This window comes from Ochlerotatus camptorhynchus, unplaced genomic scaffold, assembly GCF_037179485.1.
Source record: "Ochlerotatus camptorhynchus isolate MF236.1 unplaced genomic scaffold, CSIRO-AGI_Acam_v1.1 ptg000045l, whole genome shotgun sequence".
In the NCBI taxonomy this organism is placed as follows: domain Eukaryota; kingdom Metazoa; phylum Arthropoda; class Insecta; order Diptera; family Culicidae; genus Ochlerotatus; species Ochlerotatus camptorhynchus.
In genome coordinates this window covers 1,137,783-1,160,590 of record NW_027040536.1, presented here as the reverse complement: position 1 = coordinate 1,160,590, position 22,808 = coordinate 1,137,783, and the positions used below count along the sequence as shown (strand labels likewise).

General features: G+C 39.1%; 1 protein-coding gene across 2 annotated transcripts in view; it reads right to left on the bottom strand.

Annotated features, from left to right (window-relative positions):
* The window catches only part of LOC135715142 (beta-1,4-glucuronyltransferase 1), a 202,348-nt gene extending 184,265 nt beyond the window's left edge, over positions 1-18,083 (bottom strand). The window contains exons 1-2 of one of the 2 annotated variants that reach the window (XM_065238542.1): positions 17,246-18,083; positions 16,606-17,012 (exon numbers count right to left, since the gene is read on the bottom strand). The gene's annotated coding sequence lies outside the window, so the exon portion shown is untranslated. The remainder of the gene's footprint in view (positions 1-16,605; positions 17,013-17,245) is intronic. The other variant, XM_065238550.1, reaches the window with a different exon arrangement.
* Positions 18,084-22,808: the final 4,725 nt, after the last annotated feature.

Genomic DNA, 22,808 nt, shown 5'->3' with positions numbered 1-22,808 from the left:
CTCTGGTCACGTCTTCCTTCGGAAGGGAAGTAAAGCCGGTGGTCCCGGCCCATGTGTGTTGAATGGGTGCGATATCCTACGCAGGTATGGAAGCTGCCTTCCTGCACATTCAATTACAAAAAAAAAATCATAAAAGGAGATTTTAATCGATGAGCCCCCCTAGTTCTTCAAAGTGACTGTATCCTGAAAATCTAGTCTAGGTAGTCCAAAGGTCTTGCATTTTTCTCAAGGTTCAACATTTTATTTCTCCAAGAGAGAGCGAAGTATATTTTTCCCGATTTGTTATGGATATTCACAAGTTTATCCAAGTCTTTCTCCCAGTTTGCAGAATGCATAATCTTTCGTCGAAAAATAAGCTAATATAAAAATTAAAAAATTATTTTAAAAACATAACGGAATCTGATCATGTCACGAAACATTTCAAATTCTGCATACTTTTTATGCAAATGTGTAATAGAATCTTACCTTTCCTGGTTGGGTGTATAGAGTGTACTGTCGTGGCAGCGGTATGGCACCTGTCATATCGCCACCACACCAGTGGACACCTGTCTAACCGAGCCAAAAACATCTACGATCTTCACCTTTCAATGATTATGCATTCAATAGGATTTGCATTCGACACACAACCTTTTTTCACTTTCTTTCAGTTTCTTGCCCTTTTTGGTTTGTTCCAAGTCTACGTTTAGAGTCACTTGATGGATGGAGTGCAGCAAAATTAAATTTAGCAACAAACGATAACAATCGAATTTCCCATGTTTGCTTCGAGTTAAAGGGTGATACGGTCAAAATTTGGTCAAGGGAAAATGCGTGTAAATCGGTGAAATCGTTTATTTAAAAAATCAAATTAAATTTCTTTTTCAAGTTCAATTAGTATAAAATTCAGGAAAAATATTCAGTTAGGCTTCCGCTTTTCCAAATCCGAATTGCCGGGCCTTACGCTTGACCCCTGCCGTCAGATTTTGTACAGCCACCTTGTCCACCTTCTTCGCCGCAGAAAGCCAGTTTGCCTTGAACTGCTGCTCGCCCTTAGCAGTTTTTTTGGTCTTCTTTAGGTTCCGCTTGACAATAGCCCAGTATTTCTCAATTGGGCGGAGCTCTGGCGTGTTGGGAGGGTTCTTGTCCTTGGGAACCACCTGCACGTTGTTGGCGGCATACCACTCCATGGCCTTTTTACCGTAATGGCAAGATGCCAAATCCGGCCAAAACAGTACGGAACAACCGTGTTTCTTCAGGAAAGGCAGCAGACGTTTATTCAAACACTCTTTCACGTAAATTTCTTGGTTGACAGTCCCGGAAGCTATGAAAATGCTGCTTTTCAAGCCACAGGTACAGATGGCTTGCCAAACCAGATATTTCTTTGCGAACTTTGACAGTTTCATGTGCTTGAAAACATCTGCTACCTTTCCCCTTCCTTTTGCCGTATAAAACTCCTGTCCCGGAAGCTGCTTGTCGGCTTTGACGTAGGTTTCGTCATCCATTACCACGCAGTCAAACTTCGTCAGCATCGTCGTGTACAGCCTCCGGGATCGCGCTTTGGCCGTCGTATTTTGTTTATCATCGCGATTTGGAGTCACTACCTTCTTGTAAGTCGATAGTCCGGCTCGTTTTTTGGCTCGATGCACGGTTGTAGACGATACACCCAGCTTATTTGCGGCATCTCGGAGAGAGAGGTTAGGGTTTCGCTTGAAACTACCGGCAACTCTCTTTGTCGTCTCAGCGGCTTCCGGTTTACGATTTCCCCCCGATCCAGACTTCCTGGCTGTCGACAAACGTTCCCCAAACACTTTAATTACATTTGTAACGGTTGATTTGGCAACTTTTAGCGATTTTGCCAACTTTGCGTGCGAGTAGCTCGGATTTTCGCGATGCGCGAGCAAAATTTTGATACGCTGCTCTTCTTGCTTGGACGGCATTTTGACAACTGAAGAGTGAATTCCAAAATCAAAATAGGAGCAACATTCTACATACACACCTTCAAAATGAGGGGTGTTCAGGCTTTTTAAATGCAAAATTGAAAGAAATACGTCAAGTTGATATTGACCAAATTTTGACCGTATCACCCTTTAGCAACAAACGATAACAATTTTGTTCCGGTGGTGTCCGCGTATGTGAATCGAATTTCCCATGTTTGCTTAGAGTTAGTTCTAGATATCATCAGGACGTGTCCAGGATTATAACACTCGTGTTTCCAGCTCAATCGAAGTAAGTCTCTTCGGATTTTTTGTGTGTAATAAACTACCAAGTTATTAACGTAAAATAGAAAATCCAATGAAAAAAATAGACGAATGAGCATTTTTGTGTACACCAACTGCAGTGTATCAAAAATAATATGAAGAAATCTTTAGAGTTCCGTAATTCACCCAATACTGGACGGTTCGATAATCTAGGCTGTTTGAGGACCGCAATAGTAAGCAGTAATAATCAACTTTTAAAAATGACCGGTTTTGTGAACTAAGTTTCCGGATTTCGAGCCCTACGGTACCATTTTTTTATGAAACTTCACTATTTTAATCAAACAACTTTAGGATGAACACTATAACGAGTAACAAGTATCATTATCAACTAATACTATTAGTTTAGTTAAATAATAGAATTTGACATTCTTAAAAGAGTTCCAAACAAACCGAAAAGTCAGTTAAAGATCAAAACCCGTGCTTGAGAATAGCTTGAGCGTACTCAAATATAATTAAAAGTAGGGTGTTTCAGAAAGTATGGGCACGGTTTGACCTATTTTTCTTAAGGAGCTTAGTTTTTTGTTGCATGTATTATCTGTATTATTCGCTTGAAACTGGATGCATTAATTACGTGATTTTGATTGTACGCAGTCCAAAAATCCTGCACATCAATTGTTTAGTCATATTTGTGCAGCCCTATTTAGTTTTTACGATTTATTTCGCTGATCTGTAGATCATCATTGGCAACTTCGGCCACCGAATCACCACCAAAACTCGCGACGGACACATTATCAGCACGTTTCCGTTTCCAAACTAGCCCACAGTGACGAATCTCTCAACAGAACAGAACTACACGTCTAAAATGTGGCATCCGAACTCGGATAACCGTGCTCCCGGGAGGCAATTTATGACACCGAACAATGAAACTGAAGCTGCGTTGTAGATTTTGGAGGTTAGATTCGAAGTCAACCGAGTCACTCAAGACAACACACGATATATCATTAAATTATAACTTTATGAACACTTGACTCATTCGCTGACGAAAAATACGCAGCAAAAGAAAAACACGTCAGCTTTCAAGCGCGGCCTACTGCGATGGTGCTGTTGTCTCGAAACTAAAAGATCACGTTTTCTTGTTTTGGTATTCATTTGATGGTTTACAAAATATTTCGATAACTCATATGTTATCAGTTAGTTATCGATTCTTGCTCATGTATTGTTCAATAAACTGTCAATACAATTTGAAAAGTGCCTCATTGCAACCGGCTCTCTCCTATAAGACAAAGTTCTCCACGTTTCTTGATGGTTCGAATAAATTCAAACTAAATCCAAAATGTGGAATATTTACCACAACCTTCATGGATTGTTCATCCAATTTAAGCATATCTCGTGAATCAGACTTTAACTTGCTGTGTTTCCATTTCTAAAACACATAAAACTCTATAATTAGTCACAAACCCAAATTCCATCAGATGGACTCCATCACAGCACTGCAATCACCTGCACCACCCAACCACTTCAGCCGGAGGTGGCAATTTTTCGGCCTACACCTCAGAAAGCTATGCGCAAGATCCCATTAGAGCCACTAAAAGAAGATATTAAGCCAAGGGCTGCCGTTGGGCTCTCTTCTTACGGGCGTGTACCTTCATATTCATCATTAGAAATAAGCCGGCGCGCGTGTTCATCAGATGGATTAATGGGGAAAAGTTAAGCTGCGGTAGTGACTCAGAAGAGAAAAAAAATAGGCATGTTGAGAAAACATGTGTGCGGTTACCCGATAGCACAGATCGGTACCTTCTACCAATAGGAGGTACAAGTAACCAGATGAAAGCGCTGCTGCTAAGCTCTTCAAGTCTGAGATGGTGATGAAGTGCGCTTCTCTTGGCAGATTGATGCATGCTTGTGAGACCTCGGTGGAAAAGTGCTGCTTGGGCTCGGTTGTAAAACCTATCGAGGGACTCTTGAAAGGTCGGGAAGGCCCCGAGGGGGAGTGGCTTAAACAGTGGTAATCATCGACAAGCGATGGATTAATTGAAGGTATTCCAGCGTGTGGGGTACCTTCCAGGAAACATGGGCGGAAAACCTATGCTTTCGTTTGTTTCCCGCTCTAGTATTTGGTAGAGTGCTTCAGATTTCCGATTAGTGGCTAATTGCCATGATTTGAAATGTTACTTTAAGTTTTAGGACCCTCAGCAGCAAAGCGATGACAACATACCCAACCAAAATGTCAAACTATCTTCCTCATTTTCAACCACGTTATGCTGAGATGCTTGGAATTGCTTAGTTTGAGTGATTTTTTGAAAGGGCAAAACGTGTCGTCACTCATAGCACTCGTGCACTGTATCGGTTCCACTAATGAGCAGGGATGAGGTAATAGCAATCATGCTGTAGCTCGTTTGTAATAATTCCAGATATAGGTACATGAAGGAAGTTGATTAAACTGACTACGACGACCCACTTCAGAAATTAGTATATTTCTCACCTTAAGAAACTTAGTTCTTTGAAATCAACGACAATAACGCACTTAAGTTACCGCTACTTCGCTGAATTAATCATATGTCGTTAATCGTTTACATATTTATGAGCAGCAAACAAGCCCATTGGCGACCATACTCTTGCAGATAAGCCATCCGACTTACTTCACATACAAACACACACAGGCACACCTATCTGCCACAATCATTCAACAAACATCTTGCGGGTGGCTTATCTTAATCTTTACACCGAGGAAAAATATGCTCCATTATGAGCCCTAGTCTTAAGTTTACGATATTTTTCCCTTTTCGTTTGATGTCGGTAGAAAAAAAAGCCGCAAAACGTGTGAACAGTAGTGGCTTGGGCAATACCGAGCGCTTAAGATTATATTGACGACATGCAAGATGGATGTGTGGTAATTGGATGGAATTATCTTTGAAATTCAACTGTCACTTTAATGATTACGTGTTGGTTTTTAAGATTCCGACTCTTCTTCGACAACTTGGCTAATTACAGACAAAAAATGTTGGTGTGATTTTTTGGAAAACTCAACCTTAAATTGATCATACTTGTTAAGCCGGAGGGTAGCACTGGAATGCCTTACAATGGAGCATTACTGTTCATTTCATAAGTATAACCTGTTTGCCTGTATTTAAATCATGTCTAAACAAATGTTTCATCCAGGAAGCTGATTGCATTGAGCACTGTCTTATCTGATCATTTCTTGTAGCAAACTAAGATTCAGAAAACTCAAATTTACTAAGGGACAAACCTAGTGGACAGGTTTTGAGAGATCATTCATAACATATGTATAGACCGTACCAGTGGGCAGCTAGGATTTTTGTCTAGGGGTGAGGTTTTGTAAAAATGACGATTAAAAAAAATATTTTTTATTGAAATACCAGTGACATCCACCGAATCAATTTCCACAAATTTTACTAAAAATCTAGTTTCCCAATGTTATAAATATATTTTTTCCGGAAAAATACTAAATATTCTATTTCCGGGAATTTCACTTCATGAAGAACAATCAATAAATAAAATTAAATTTTCAGTGGAAGCCGGTGGAAACTTTATGTAGAGGTTGGAAAGAGCTTCCAGAGAGGTCAAAAAAAACTTCTGGAAGAAGCTAAAAGATACTTTCAGAGGAAGCTAAATGACTCTACGGGAGAAAAATATCCAAAACGGAAGACACTCTGCCGGGGCAAGTCGCAAGAGACTTTCAGAGCATGTCTGAAAAAAACCGGCTATAAACTTCCAGGAGAAGTTGCAGGAATCTTCCAGAAAAATCTTACAAGGAAAGACAGAATAACGTTCCAATGGATGATGGGAGAAAGTTAGGAGGAAAATTCCAAGAATCCTCAGTACAAAATTCCGGAACTAGTTTTAAGACACTTGCAACGGAGCACAGAAAAAATAGCGGAATACCGAATCTTCCGAACGCTCTCTGGAGAATCCTTCAAAAGAAATTAGAAGAAACTGCCGGAAGTAATTAGATGAAATTCATGAATAGTCTATCCATTTTCCGGATATTTCAGGCTACCAGGGAATCGGAAAACAGTTGATGCCTCTTCCCGGGAATTTCCTTGAATCAAGAAATATTGTTATCCAATGTCCAAATATAATATTCGAAAGTAATATGTTAGAACTAGTACTCCTGCCAGTCAACTTATTCAGCATAAAACATTGAGATTGTAATGTTTAGCTTACACCCAGAAGATTTGCACGATTTCCTCCCGGATGTTTTTTTTTCTGGTTTGCTCTGGTATCTTCTGGAAGTTTCTTCCAATTTCCCCTTGAAGATTTTAACCAGATTCTATGGAAGGGTTCTTATGATTTCTTTCGGAAGTTTCGTTCGACTTTGCAAGAAAGTTTCTTGAAACATCTCCCAGAAGTATTTTCCAACTTATCTTGGAAGAATCTTCAATCTTTCCCCAACTTTCTCCGGAAATTTATTCCATCGTTCAACGGAAGTTCCTTCAAACTTTCCATTCCAACAGCATCTTCTGATTTCCCTCAGAATTTCTAGTGGCTTCCTCTGGAAGCGGCAGATATTTCCCATTTCACCCGATAGTTTCTTCTGACTTCCCACGGAAGACTCTTCTGAATTATTCTGAAAGTTTGTACCGGCTTCCCCAGAAGTCTCTGTGACTGCCGTTGCTTTATGACTCCCAATAATTCCCTCCAACTTTTCCAGGAAGACTCTTCTAACTTCCTCCAAAAAATTCGCATAGCTTGCTCCGGCTTCGCTATGAAGTTTATTCGTCTCGAAGCATTTCTTACTTTACAATAAAAATTCTTTCAACATTTCCAGGAAATTTATTTCTACTTCCCCCAAAAGTTTTTCCAGCTTCGTCCTCCGGTACATCTCCGGGATTTTTTGTTTACTTATTTTATTTTCTTCTGACTTCCCTCGGAAGACTCTTCTGACTTCACATGGTAGTAGTTTCCTACTTAACTTAAAGACAATCTGGATTCCCCTGGAAGCGTCTGGTGATAGAAAGTCTGTTATTGTAAATCCGTCTTCAGATCGGCATCGACGGCGGACTGACTAGACTGTCATTTTAAACAGTCTCCAGAGAGAGAGAGACTGTCCACCAAATGGACAGTTAGATAGGGAACCTAACCGGTATCAAACGGGGACTACCCAGAGAGGTCCCTAATAAGAGCGTAGAGGCTATAAGTACTTGTACTGAATAGACACAACTCCTTTATCAATCAATTTCGTTGGCACGGGTTCTAATGGGGAGACTTCTGGAGCGACTTATGCTGAAGTCAGCGTGACAAAATAATCAATACTTCGCGTATAGAACTTTGTACTCAGCGATCGATTGAACTGCAGTGCACTTGACGTGGCGTGGTGCCTCGATACAGCGTATCGGTGACGTAAGCATAACATTATATGCGCACCGTATTTAATTTAACAAATAATGGACACATCTTTTATTTCGTGCACCACAGTCTTCAAACTTCCCGGGAATTTTTTCAGAGTTCCCCTGGAAATTGATTTTTACTATTCCCGGCAGTTACTACCAACATCTTCCGGAAGTTTCTATCAGCTTCCTTCGGAAGTGTCTACTGGCTCCTCTGGATAGGTCATGGTTTCTGAACAAAAACCTATTTCCAGGAAGTCGAATCCCGGGAATCCAGAAATGTGAATTTTGGCACTACTCATGAAGGAAGTTAGAAGAAATCTGAGGAAAGATTTTTTTGCCGGACCACAGGATGTGTCAGTTGTCTGCGCCTGCTCGGTCCAATAGATCCTCTACTCGAACGCCAGAAGAGACAACCAATGATTGTTAAAAAATCACTGCTTACACATTTGAATAGGGATCTCTTGGGGTAGCATGTTACCCATGAAATTCTGGGCTTGTTGTGTTGCTAAATCACTGGGTTGACTGGGGATTAGAGTGATGCAAAATTTGAAATTTTCGCTCCACAATACTTAAACGATTCCAAATCGGATCCTGACTAACCTCTTAAAAATTGAACCCATTTGGTGAGTAACTGAGATGGCACAAACCATTTGAAGTTTGTATGGGAATTACTATGGTAAAACCAAGATTTTTGTTCATGTCTATCTAATAATTCACCATATCGGTCTGCTTCAAAAACTTTCAACTGTACTTGTAGGGAATTTTCCCAGCTACAACTTTGCTGAAGACCACTTTTTGATTAAATGCAAGGATCGAAAGTTATCAATGGTTCAATGCGCTCGTGCTCAATCAACTGCTCAGCAGGCAACATTGGTGTTTCTGGGGCGTTGATAGGACACAAACATCATGCCTACTATGTCACACTGCAAAATACAGTGTTGCCTACAGAGCAGCTGCTTGATCATGTCATAAGTTTAGCAATCTCTTAAATAATTAATAACTTTTTCCTGTCTCGTTTTACATAGAAATGATCTTCAGCAAAGTTGTAGCTGAGAAAACTTTCTATAAGAATGGTTATCGAACTGTTTCGCAGCTCAATATGGAAAAAGACTAGAAGGCAACGAACAAAAAGTTGAGATTTCCCATAGTAATTTACATGTAAACTTCAAATGGCTTGTGCGAAGCCTGTTTCTAACCAAATGAGTTTTAACTTTGGGAGGCTAATCAGGACCCGATTTGAAACCATTTAAGCACTGTGGAGCGAAAAAGTCAAATTTTGCATCAGTCTACTGGGGATGCTTTGTGGGTTGTTATTGTCGTTGCATCGGACCGACTTCTTCGCCAGAATCTTCTGTTACACTATCCCAGTCAAAGTCGCTGCTAGTTTCAAAATCCGACTCCACCATGCTACTATACAGATTTTTAGTGGTTTGTTTGAACTTGCTCCTTTCTAGTGCTATATCCTGCCATACTTCAATGAGAATTTTGCTCCTCTCCACGTCCTGTCGAATACAATTTTCTTGGGTTCTGGTATTCTGTACTTGAGTGCCGTTTTCAAAATTCCGCCTGGATGTGCCCGTAGTAGTTGAGCCTTGATATTCTTATCTTGTTGTTTATCGTATATTCACCCAGCCACTGTGGCCACTACGACTACTCTCTTGTGGATGCTCTTCGTGATGATTGTTCCAGAACGTGAGTGGATCATGGTCTTCCAATTTTCTTCTTCTAGCAGATCCCATATCACAAAGGGCTTTCCCGATAATCTGTTATGATGGCTCTGTTTTTATGAAAATTAAATGAAGTTCTATCCCTCTAGCATGACTACATGTTGATCCAGCGTGCAGATAGTAAATATCGTGGTCTTCTTCAAAACTTCATCGTCTTGATCTGAAGAAAAGAAAATCGCCACTTGATCAAGCCAATTGCACACATTAGACTCAATTATTTAGAAAAAAACAATTCATAGTTAAAACCATAATTCTAAACTACAGAATTATTTCATTTTGGCCATTAGTTAAATTCCAACAAACTTTTGGTCCGCTACATCACAACTGGCATCACTAGTGTGCATCATTCAAAATGTACAAATACAGACAAGCCCTGGGACCTACTTGCAGTTAAGCATCTTCCGCGGTTTACTGAAGTTTCCTGAACTTCTACGAAACATTCTAAATATTCTCTAAAATTTACAGAACTTCTGAGAATTTCTCGAAATTTCTCAAAATATCAGGATATTTTTAAAGAAATTCTGCGACATCTAGAGGAATTCAACAACTAACAGAACTTTCCTGAAAATCTCTAAACTCATCTGAAGTTCGTTGAAGTCTTTTGGAGTTTCTAGAGCTTAACAGAACTTTCATGAAGGTATGTGAAAATTTCGGAGCTTCTCAAAATTTGGCTTAATCTCTCTAATGTTTGCTAATCTACTCTGCAAATTTCTAAACTTCTTTGAAATTTACAGAACTGAGAAGGTTTATCAACTTATCAGGAGTTTTTAAAGAAGTTCAAATAAGATGAGCAAGTTAACAGATGATGGGACCTCCCTTAGCTCAGTCGGTAAAGGTGCAGCTACAAAGCAAGACCCTGCTGGAGGTGGCTGGGTTCAATTCCCGGTCCGGTCTAGGAATTTTTCGGGTTGGAAAATTTCTCGACTTCCCTAGGCATAGAAGTATGATTTGACTTGCCTCAAAATTATCCAATGCAAAAATGGTACAGGCATCGAAAGCTCTCAATTAATAACTGTGGAAGTGCATCTAGAACAGTAAACTTAAAAAGAGCTCGCAATAAGCTAATATGCGATATGCAATAAGCTTGAAATGCGAAGAAGAAGAAGAAGTTAACAGATGAATCTGAACATTTCTGAAGTTCCTCGAACAATTGTGGGGCTCTAGATCAACATGAGCTTTTCAAAACTTATTTGAAGATAACTGAAATTTTCGGAGCTTGTCTGAATTTGAAAGAAGTTTCTGCAATTTGCTGAACTTCTCTGAAAATTTCTGAACTTTACTGAAGTTTGCTGAACTTTGTGAATTCCTCAAACTAAAATTTTACCGTGGTTTTTGAAAGCTGTAAAAGTTGGTAAACTTTCAAATGACTGTTACAGGTAAGAAATCAATAAAGTGGACGAATTTCATTTTTTTACCATTAAATTGAGTTAACAGACCAAAGTCTGCACAATTGCGGGATACAATTTCTAATTTCTGCATTTTTAACTGATACTCAAACTTCTTCCGAACAGTTCCGTAGTTAAAAAAATACCGACCAGCGAAGGCCTGTGAGGAGAAATTCGCGAATCTCATGTCCGGGCAAGTTACAAATGACCTACAATGTGTTTAATAGACTATTATAAAAACAATCAATGAACTTTATAATAAATTCAGAGACATCCAGAGAGTTCGAGTTAACATAACTTGTATTCGTTGTCTTGTCGATTCTTGAACTTTTCAAGCAATTCAAAGCAAACGAAAATCTTTGAAATTTCCTGAGCATCTCTGAAATTATCTAAACTTCTCAGAAATTCACTGAACATCTCTGCATTTTTTTTTTCAAATTCTCGGAAATTTTCTGAACTTTGCTGATCTTTGCTGAACTTCTCCAAAATTTGCTAAACTTACGAGAAGCGCTCTAAACTCGTCATAAATCATAAAAATAAATAAAAGAAATTCAAGGGCATCAAGAAGAGTTCAACAAGTTACCAGAACTTACCTGAAAATCTCTGAACTTTTCTGTAGTTCCTTGAGCTCTTCGGAGAATTTTTGAACATTTTAAGCTCTGTAGAAATTATTTAAACTTCACTGAAGTTTTCTGGGCATCGCTGAAATCAACTAAGTTTCTCTGAAATTTGCTGAATTTCGCTAAAACTTTCTGAGTTTCAATTATGTTCTCAAAACTACACAGAAGTTCAAAGATTTTTTTGAAGAAGTTAAAGGAACATCTAAAAAAGTTCACCAAGTTCAAAGAGATCGCGCCGATGATTGGCACTCGTGTTCCAAACAGAAACCGACGTAAAATAAGCAAGAATAAGTTCGCAGAGCAAACATCTAAACCTGTCAGAAGTTTTTATAAATTTTCTGGAGCATCTTCAACATTTTGAGATTTGTGATTTGCAAACTTATTTCAAGATCTGTGTTTATTATCTGCTCTGAAATAAAAATTCAGAATTTGCGAAATTAGCAGAATTAGCAGAATTTCTTTGAAATTTGATAGCTAACATTGAAGTTCTCAAAGCTCTTCTGAAGTTAAGAAAAGTTCGTCGCAAGCCTCAAAATTTCAGATATCATCTAGAGAAGTTCAATGAAAATGTTTAGTTTTTTAGGAATTTCAAAGAACTGGGTACATGTAAAGAAGTTTAGATAATGTGTACAGAAGTTTAGTGAACATCTAGAGAAGATCGGGAATCATCAGAAGTTCAGAAAAATCCTATCAAAGTTCGTGAGAAGTTCATCTAAAGAAGTTCGAAGAAAATCTAGAAAAGTTCATGAGAAGTTCAGGGAATATCTAAAAAAGGGAACGCCAAGAGAAGTTCAGTTAACGAGAATGCTTAGAAAAGTTCAGAGAACATATTTAGTAGTTAAGGAATTATCGAGGGAAGTTCATCTGGAACATCTACAAAATTTCAAAGAACGTCTATAAAAGTTCTTGGGAAGCTCAGAGAACATGTGGAGCTCAGGTAACAGCTAAATAAGTACGGAGAACATCTACGTCCTTGGAACATCTAGAAAAAAATCAGTGAACATTTGGATAAGTTCGAGGAGCATGTGCAGAACTACAGCAAATCAGATAAATCTGAAAAATCGGGCACACCTAAAGAAAACACATAGAGAATAGTTGAAGATGCTAATTTCAAATAACAGACTAAAGTGGTAATTTTTATACAATAGATGAGGAGATGAAAGTATAGAGTTGATAGTTCCGTTAGAGTACGGCAGTGTGAAAATTGTATATAGAAAGTAGAAAGCGAGCAAGGACAACTTTTTGGGAAGGTACAAATCGGTTTGATCATCTCTCTTTACCAAACTCCCTCGTTGGAGAGGGATGGTGAGGGGTATTCCCCCCAGTGATGGCGGGTTATAAGTTATAAGTTCAGAAAATTTTGGAGTTTGGTAAAGAGAGATGATCAAACCGATTTGTACCTTCTTAAAAAATTGTCTTTGCTCGCTTTCTACTCTCCATATACAATTTTCACACTGCCGTACTCTAACGTAACTATCAACTCTATACTTTCATATTCTCATCTATCGTATAAAAATTACCACTTTAGTCTGTTATTTGAAATTAGCATCTTCAACTATGTAAATCGTTGACTTAACGCAGAATTGATACAAAACATATAAATAGTTAAAGCACCTAGAGACGTTCAGAGAACATCTAAAAATGTTAAGAGAACGTCTAGCAAAGTTGTTGAGATATTCACAGACCATATTGAGAAGTTCAGGGAGCATCTAAATAAGGGAAGAGAGCGTCAAGAGAAGTTCAGCGGACGTCAAGAGAAGTTCAGTTAACGAGAATGTCTATAGAAGTTCAGAGAACATCATGAGACGTTAAGGAATTATAAAGAATTATCTAAAGAAGTTCATGTGGAACATTTAGAGGAGGTCAGAGAATGTTTAGAAAAATGTTTTTGAAGTTCAGGAAACATCTAAAGATGTTCAGAGAACATCTAGACTATTTCAAAGAACGTTTAGAAAAGTTTTTGAGAAAAGTCCAGAGAACATGTTGAGTTCAGATAACATTTAGAGAAGTTCAGAGATCGTCTACAAAAGTTAATGAAGCATCTACAGAAGCTAAGATAAATTCTATAAACTTCTTTAGAATTTCACAGACTATTTCGAGAAGTGCAGGGAACATCTAAAAAAGTGGGTAGAAGGATATGCATTACTAATATCAAGATGAGAATTAGTGCGAAATGTATTAACTAGAGAAATTTATGAAGAGAATAAAATTGATAGCTCCGTTAGAGTACGGCAGTATGCACATTTTGAAAAGAAGTTGAAATTGAGCGACGGCTGTTTCAATGACAGTACGAATCAACAGAGCACTTTTTTGCCAAGCTTCCTATTTAGGTATCTAATTAATTTCAGGCAACGTCGAGAGAAGTTCAATGAACTTTAAAAGATGTTTAGCGAATGTCAGCAGAAGTTGAGAGAATGTTCAGAAAGTTCTTGAGACGTTCAGTAAACATTAGCATTAGCATTAACATCGAACCAGTTGAACAATATCGAAGGTGGTACGAATTCAAAACTATTAAGAGGATATCTATTAGTAAGTAGGAAATAATTACTACCTCCCAGATAAAGACATATCCCGCTCCAACAGTTAAGGATTGTCCTGGCCACGTCCTTACAACTGGTAGGGTTAGGAAATGTATGTTAGTTCAAAATTTACTTAAGAGAGATGCAGAGAAGATCTTGAGACGTTCAGCGAACATCAAAGTAAATCTGAAGATGGTCAAGGCGTTCCCAGAGCAGTTCTGGTAACGTTTAAAAAAGTTCAGGAAACATCCAAAGAAAGTCAGAGAACATCGAGAGAAGTGAAGAGAACCACAAGAAAAGGTCAGTGGACGTCAAGAGATGTAAATATAATGACAAGAGAATGTCTAGCGAAGTACAGAGAATATCTAGAGAAGTTCTGAGAATGTAGAGAAAAGTGTTTGTGTATAGGGAACACCTATCAGAGTACATCTAGAGAAGTTCAGGTAACATTTAGGGAATGTTCGATATTTTTTAAATTGCTGTTATGGCTCGAGTGACACTTGCCTTTGATAAAAGAAACGACTACTGAGGATTCATATTTCTAAATATTTAATCTATCAATTAAACAATCATTGGTCGTCATTGAAAAGCAATGCAACATCTGTCAATCTAATTGAAACTTTTATTGGCTCTGTTGTCTTGTGAATTTTAGCTATAACGGCCTCTTTTCTGATTTTTATCTAATAATCTACACGAAAACTATATTTGAACGAAATTACTAGAACGGTATAAGGAACATTATGCCGTAGATTACACATTTTTGTTTCATATGGGTGGAAAGTTCGTAGAACAAATACTTTAAAATTCTTCACTTTTTAAGATATCTTTGAGCATGAAACTAAGTCAAACTTCAATTAATTCACTTTCCACACAAAGTTGGTAGATAACACATTAAGCTTAGCTATGAAAGTTGTTACAACAGTTTTCGTTGTTTCAGTCTCGAGATACAAATATTATAAGCCGTAAATTACCTCAAAAACATAAAATTAGCTTGAAGCACCTCTAAATCATCACCGATTTTGCTGAAAATTTGCACAGAAGTTCAACAAGGAACAGTAATCACGGTTGACCCGTTGCATCTCGAACATTTCTGTTAAAATGAGCAGGTCTAATCTATATAAGTTCAGAGAGAACGACTTGAAAAGTTCTTAAGAAGTTCAGCAAACATCTAGAGAAGTTCGATGAATGTCTATAAAAGTTAAGGGAATGTTTAGAAAAGTTTAGAAAAATTCAGAGTAGTTCAAGAAATTTCAAATAAGCTTTAAAAAATTTCAGAGAAAATTTAAGGAAAATTCAGAGAATGAAAAGTCATACGAGATAATCCGATTTCATTTTTACTCTTCATTCCTTTATTTAACGTAGGTCTCTGTTCCGCCATCTAGAGCCAATCACCGACGGACATCGATTGCCATCCATTGACCGCAATCGAATGTGCAGGAAGGCAGCTTCCACACCTCCGTAGGATATCGCACCCATTCAAACACACCATGGGCCGATATCAACGCCTTAACTTCCCTTCCGAAGGAAGACGTGACCAGAGATTTTATTGCCTCAGAAAAATCCCACCGACCTCGGCTGGGATTGAACCCAGACCCATTGGGGTGAGAAAGCAGTCACGCTTACCACTACACCACCGGCGCCGGCTTCATTTGTACTCTTGTACGATGCAAAAATGATACAACGGTCAAAAGTTTGCACTATATACTATGAAACCTAAACGTCATGCGATGAAATTCATTCTTATATGCAGTTTTGACTAAATCTGTTGTGTTTTATGATTCTTACTGTGCATTGATATACTGCCTATAATTGTATATCAGTCCCATACGGAAAAAGTAGGCATTGAGAGAATAGCAGTCGAAGTTACGAAGTGATATTTCCACGTATATTTTTGAAAACATCATAGATATCATCATTGATATTTTTTCAAATTGAAATCAGTTGCTATGAAGCTAACATATTTTGTTATATTTGTGAAAAATATGACAATTCAAAGAGCAGAACTGTAACTTGACGATTGAATTTCGGGATGGGACTGATATGCGATTACATTGCATGTAGGGACAAATGATAGTGTTTTCACATTTTTCATTATAAAAGTCGATAGTTTTATCACATATTATGAAAGTAGATGCTAATTGATAGTCGATAGCGTTTTCTCAAAACTGACGAAAATCTATATGAGACTGATATGCGATTATAGGCAGTATACGACTTCTAGCTGTTTGGATGCACAAACAAAGTTATAGCCAAAAAATCTGGTTGCAGGGTCGTCCATGAAAAAAAGGACCATATTCTCTACAACTTTGCTCTAGACACTATAGCATAATATTGATTATAGGGGGAAAAACCCCACTTCTAGGGTAACTAAACAGTTTGTGATGGATTTTAGAACACTCACCAACTATGATTTCTAACACAGAATCATTTAGAAGTAAAGAGAAGAATTTTTTTAAGAAATCTAAACAAAAGTTAAATCTACCTTCCGACATACTTTTTCTCATTTTCCCCTTTTTTGCATTTTTTTTTTTAAAGCCGTCTGGCATTGAAAATCCAAAATATAACGTTAAGTCGCTCGTCTCGCTAGACTGAAACTGCAGGATCCCAAAAGGCACGGCATTGTAGAACTGTTTTCATCCGGAAACGATGTAAAACGCTTTAAAACCATCACCAGTTACCATCTTCCGAGGGCCCATAATCAAAATGCCATCACATTTGACTTTGCCTACAACCTTCCTCAGACATTCCTTTCCATTCTCCAACATACTACTCACACGAACATCAAGACGACTCGATCGAAAAAGAAACAACCCACAAAGTCAAACTTACCGAAGTGAAACAATCGCCTGAAAAAAATCTCCGGATGTCTGCGTTTTACTCCACAATCTACAAAACTCTTGCCGCGCACTATCAGTAAATAGAAAAGACCGTCGTCATTCGCAGACAATCACTCGTTGTTTTCCTCCGCGTTTCACTTCTTCTGCTGCTGCTGCTGCTGCTGCTGCTACTGCTCTCGTTAATTACGATCGCGGAAAATTACACTTTCCAAAAGATTGGTAAACAAAAATTTTTCTTCACCCACAATATGTGTACATGGATAACAATTTCGAAAACGTCACTTTTCAACACCGCACTCTGTATACACAGCTATCTCAGGGCCTGCTCTTGTGCAACATAAAATGCTCGCTGGACATACTCTTCCTCACTATACTCTCGCTCTGCTCCGGATGAGTGGACTTTCCGCATATTATATGTGGGAGATTCGAATTTTTTTTACTTAGATCTTGGACAAAATAAAACAAGAGTCTGTTGTTTACACTCAAAAATCGCTTTCGCCTATCGGAACAATACACGCGAGACGTTATTGCGAGCGAGAGCTGAGGGATCAAACTCACGTTGTTGTGCAACTACTATCTCGTCGAGGGAGAGCCACCGCTGCTCACCAATACAACACATTTCTCCAACTCACCACTTCATTCAATGTTTTTTTTTTCGGTTGTCGCGTCCTCGTCGCCACTGTCTTGCAGATTGTGTCACCCACACTCACCACACGCGTTCCCGATTCTCATAAGCTGCTATTTTGCGTGTCTTTTGACAACTACTCTTATCCGGGGTTGCCCAATCGCCGAAAAATCATCCCCTTAATCCGTCGAATGCCCCTCGATCACCTTTTTTTCACAGCAATTGATTTAATCCGATCTAGTGTGTTGGATGCCTATGCCAATGTTATCGTAACTTTCCGATAATTGGTTAAACCCCGGGAGGAAATGTCAATTTCCGAATGGATTTTGTTGGAATTATTTATCAAACGAAACGACCCCCACTGACTGAGTCTCGAGTGCTATAAAATTCCAGCGAACACTCTTTGCTTCGATTGCCTCTTATCTCAATTCACGCACAAGAAACATTCAACCTCCGCTAGCTTTTTGCCTTATCGAGAGGAAAATAAAAACGTCAAAAAAGTCATACACAATCTGCAATACACTCCGACTGAAGACCAGCCGTCGGGATATTTTTACTCGCTTCCCTAGCGCGTAATTTCGTTCACGAACAATTTTCGCTTACAAAGTGTTTAGCTTCTTTTACTACCGTGGGATGAGCTAATGTCAAAACTGTAAATCTCTTCGCACTGTTGTTGTGTTTCACTGCACCGCCGCGTTGTGAGTGGATAAAGGCAAAACACTTCCCATCAAATGCAATCGGAATGGCCCAAAATTGTCTCTTTTTTTATTTTCGTTTGTTCCTCTCCACCGCGCGTTGGGAAAGTTCCGAACGACCGTAAACGGGATTACGCACAACCTCACCGACCGGACGACCACGAAAGACTGAAATTCTGTTCGAGAAAAACCCACCACCACTCAGTTAAGCCAGAGCCAGCTTTTATGAACTATGTGAGATAGAGAGAATCAGTGTTGTTCATCGATCATATCATGAATGAAAATTGAGGGAGCAAAGAAACGTCATCAAGAGAGGGGTTTTCCGTACAAAACAAGAGAGTATGAGCAAGCATAGCATAGCAGGCGTGCACACATGGTGTTTTGTTGTGATGGTGTTCGAATTGGAAAAAGGAGTGGTGAGTTTGGACGGTTCTGTCATGCTGTGTGGTGATGAAAAAGGTGAGAATGAATTTAGAGTGTATTTTGCATTGCGTGAATGGGCTACGCCGGTTGATGGTAAAGCTAGAAGCTCGTGTAAACCATTTTTTTCAATCACAAATTTCCCAATAATCAAATCTCAAGTACGCAAACAAGCTACACGCCAACTATAGTTATGAAATCATTCTCGACTAATATATGTGATAGACGCGTGAATGCATAGGTGAAGGATAAGAGAAATGAGAATCAAAGGAGTTTTAATGCGCATGTTTAAATATCGTTGATCCTAGAGTCGGTGTATAATGAGTCACGCCAAGACTGAAGCCAAGTCTTCCTATCGAACTGTCAAACCAGCTACCTATCGTGCAAAGTAAACAAACATTACGATGCTATGAAAGGTCCCCGAAAGGTATTGCAATAAAATATAAAATATAATCGAAGAAATGATAATAAACACGCAGTGAGCATTCAATTGTCATGGGATACGTTTGGTAATGATCAGTAATGAGAATTTCTACTATTTTTTGTTAAGATAATTTGACAAAATCACTGATATAATGATTTACTACAGCCGCTATTATTTTTTCTCGCTAGAAGTCATTTGAAGTTGATGTAGAAGTCCTCTGTTGCCAAGTTAAAAGAAAGGGAATTTTTCGAAAACCGTGATGCGAGTTCAACTGTTTTTCTCTTGGCGTGACTCATTATACACCGACTCTAGTTGATCCTAGTTACCGGTTGAATACCATCTAGCTATGATTATTGTCAGTAATACTTACATTGTGCTGAAGATGGTGCTACCTATTTTACCTTTTATGTGACACCAATCATTATAGAAGCCAACCTTGAATCGTAGACGAGGTTCATTAACAATATACTCGTTTCGAAAAGGGGCTCTATGGTACCACTCATCCTGTGTTTTCATCTTCTTTTTCTTCTTTAGGTTCGCTCACCACCCGAAGTTAACGCTCGGTGCGGTTAGTAATATCAAATATTGTTACATGCAAACGAAAAAGAGATACAACCAGGATTAGTTTTTTTAAAGTAATAGTTTCATCTGAATACCCAACTAACCATATCTCAGGGACATTATCTCATTCTGAACCTACATTTAAAGTTATCTTGTAATTATATGGTTACTTGGATACTTACATAACAACGCCCAACTATGGACAGCCCATGTTTAGCATTCTTTGAATCAGGAAACACCAACATGATTATCTGCTAGGAAACACCAAATAATATTGTGCATTTCCAATCCAATACACTACACAAAATGTCAAATTTGTCTCGACCCCGACCTCGGATTTGCATGAAACATTGCTCACATGTTGTTACAAAAAATTCGAGATGATGCCGACAAAATGCGCCAATTTCTTTAAGTGTATCCCGTTTATGATAACCAATTACCCAACTCATCATCTGTTATACATCCTCTCTCACGGCGTTATCACATACATCGATAGGAAGAGATCGGCTCCTGTCCACACAGCCGTTTTGCAAGAACAAATACCCGTAGTAGACAATGGGACGGGTATTTTTGTTAAAGCACTACTATCGTGTGGTTGGCGTCAAAAGTGCTGGCGAAATAATTTCGGTGGTTGCTAAAAGTGCGTGGCGATAGATCAAGTTCCCGTGAAGGAGGACCACACACCTGATTGACAGAAGGAGTAATCAGCGTGATCTGTCTCTCAAGGTAAATTCAAGGCCATGATCTAGGCAAAACAGTGGGCTAACATGCTCTTTGCAGGATAGTTGCATGCACCCTCCCTCATGATCAGACCGCCATTCCTGGAGCAATAAGAGGACGCCTCCATACATCACAATCATAAATGGACGCAGGAGCTCGTATCATCGCCATTAGTGCTCAATAAACGCATGTGCTTGTCAGGAAAGACCGTGAGCTACGTACAATACGAAAGGCTTTCTAAAGGTAAACCCAATAAATAAATCCCTGATGATTGATCGGCTAATGCTGAGTCGCCTCATCAGAGGGCCTTTTATTTACAGCTTCGCCCCATACGATATCCGGCAAGTCTACGCCAAGCCCACTGAGGTACAAGCAGCTTTACTGTCGTCGTAAAAGACCGCTGGAGACCAGAATATCGGTATCGAGACGACAGAAGAGCGGTTAAACCGCATCGCACCAGAGGAACTCGCAATACGTGGTCGTGGGTAGTGCATTGCGACTGCCGTCGCTTGCAACCGATTAGCTGTTGGAGAGCACCGGAACGTGCGACATTCGTGCAACAGTGAGTTGTCACGCGACAATTGGTGATACACGACTACATCACGCAACAGTGCAGCAGCGCAAGCAACGCAACGACATTGAATGTTGCGCAACAGTCAACAGTGCGACGAGTGACATCGGTGGCAGAAGTGCAGTTGCATCATTATCACGGGGCCCCCACCGATAGAGCAAAGTAGAAATGCTTTTGTGAGAGGAGAAAATTGTATCTATGGTTAAAGAATAGATGTAAGCTTACTGTGCAATCCGTTACTATTATTTAGCAGCACACCCCACCTTCCTCTATCTTTTGTCTTTGAGTTATGTTTGATGAATGAAGACTTTACGTTCTTCTTATGTGGTACCGATGCGCTATTGAATTGACCCTATTTGCGTTCAGTATTATCGATAACTTAATTATCCGACAATTATCCAAGTTACAAGGAAATTGTCACAGTGTACGGTGCTACCAATGGTTGCAATTGTCAATTTTCATATAATTAATATTTTTCCTTAACAGTAACTTTTGTAAAGGGCATATTTAAACACATTGAATATTTCTCACCGTAAAACATCGTCGCTATCTGTTGCCATCTGTTGAGTACACTGTGGTGGATAGTATGCTGAACAGATGGCGGTAGTGTGTAAACATCAAACGCAAGGGAATTGACTATGCGCGCCACAGGTGATGGTACTATCATAGAGGTAACTCTAATACCCCGGACAGACTATGGCTTATATCATGTAATATAGGCTGTCTTGCAATGAGCACTCATACATCTAGTTTTCACTGGAAATCCTATGTATGAGTGCTCATTGCAAGACAGCCTATATTACGTGATATAAGCCATAGTCTGTCCAGGGTATAAGACTAGTAGGTCCCGAAGAAACGTGCTCAACTTTTTGGCTCAGCTTTGGTACTATCTTCGGTCCCAAGCTAATCGATTCACCCCTCGAAACATAGGAAAATCCACTAACCCCTCATTTTATCTGTCAAACTTTCATAGCGAAACAAAACAAACATAGTGTAGTACTAGAATTTCAACTAGAATGGGGCACGTTAATCGAAAAATCGTTAGTTTCCACCGGTACTACCAACTACGATACTTTTAAATTGACCGTTAAATGCTTGTTCCATGAACAACTTGCGAGGGTTATATATGTTTATCTGTGGTGCGATCACACAATATGCGATTAGATTTACATTTGCTTGAATCGTACATACACAAACATTATGGGATCCTGATTTACTAAGAATTGAAATTCAATTTTTTGGCCGTAAGGCTGCAAATGATCTAAAGCTAATGTTAACATCTTTGTGGGTTTCCGTAAAATGCAAGTATGATTTTTTGAGCGACATTGTTAGTAGACGTTAAGCTCAAAAAAAAGAAGTTTTAACTGATAGTACCAGCCGGCGCCGGTGGTGTAGTGGTAAGCGTGACTGCTTTCTCAAACCAATGCCGGTTGTGCTAAGGCCACCGAGCCCCTCATATCATATTATAGCGTTACTCAAGTTTTCATGACTATTCAGACCCGGCACCGACGACAACGAAAAGATTTACAAAATACACGATAAACAAGCGATCTAACCATACATTTTTAATATGAAAGGATCTGGGAACGCGTTTTTCTGCTCAGTAAGCAAGCCACTGCAACCGACGATCTTTGAAATCCTTAAACTCAAAACTACGAAAGAGGCCTTTAGTAAGATCCATTTTCACGCGACGTTAAATGTTTCGATTTTCTCTTTACGCATGGTTCAGGTAATCATAACAAGCTATGACCGACGTTTAATTTTAAATATACTAACGGTACTGCCTACGACTACGACGGCGATTACGACAGCGACTACGACGGCGCCTACGACAACGACAACAGCGAATTTGTAACTTACTATTTGTCTAGGATAAACACCTTTGCCCGGCACCTCCACTGGTTCTTCATGTCCGCTATCTGTCACTGTTTGCAAAATATCTAATAGCAATTACCTTCCAATACCAATACTTCTTGTATTGCCATGGTCATCTGGGAGGAGGGTCGCATCTAGTGTTTTCCCCAGGAACCGTTTATGGCCACCAGCTACTGTCCGTCCAGTCTTGGACGTATCCAGCGAGGCATCCTTCAGATTACTTACGATCTCCGACACTCAATGCAAATCGCAGGCACACTTACGCTAGTTGCAAAAAAAACACACCCGTACAAAGAAACGGATC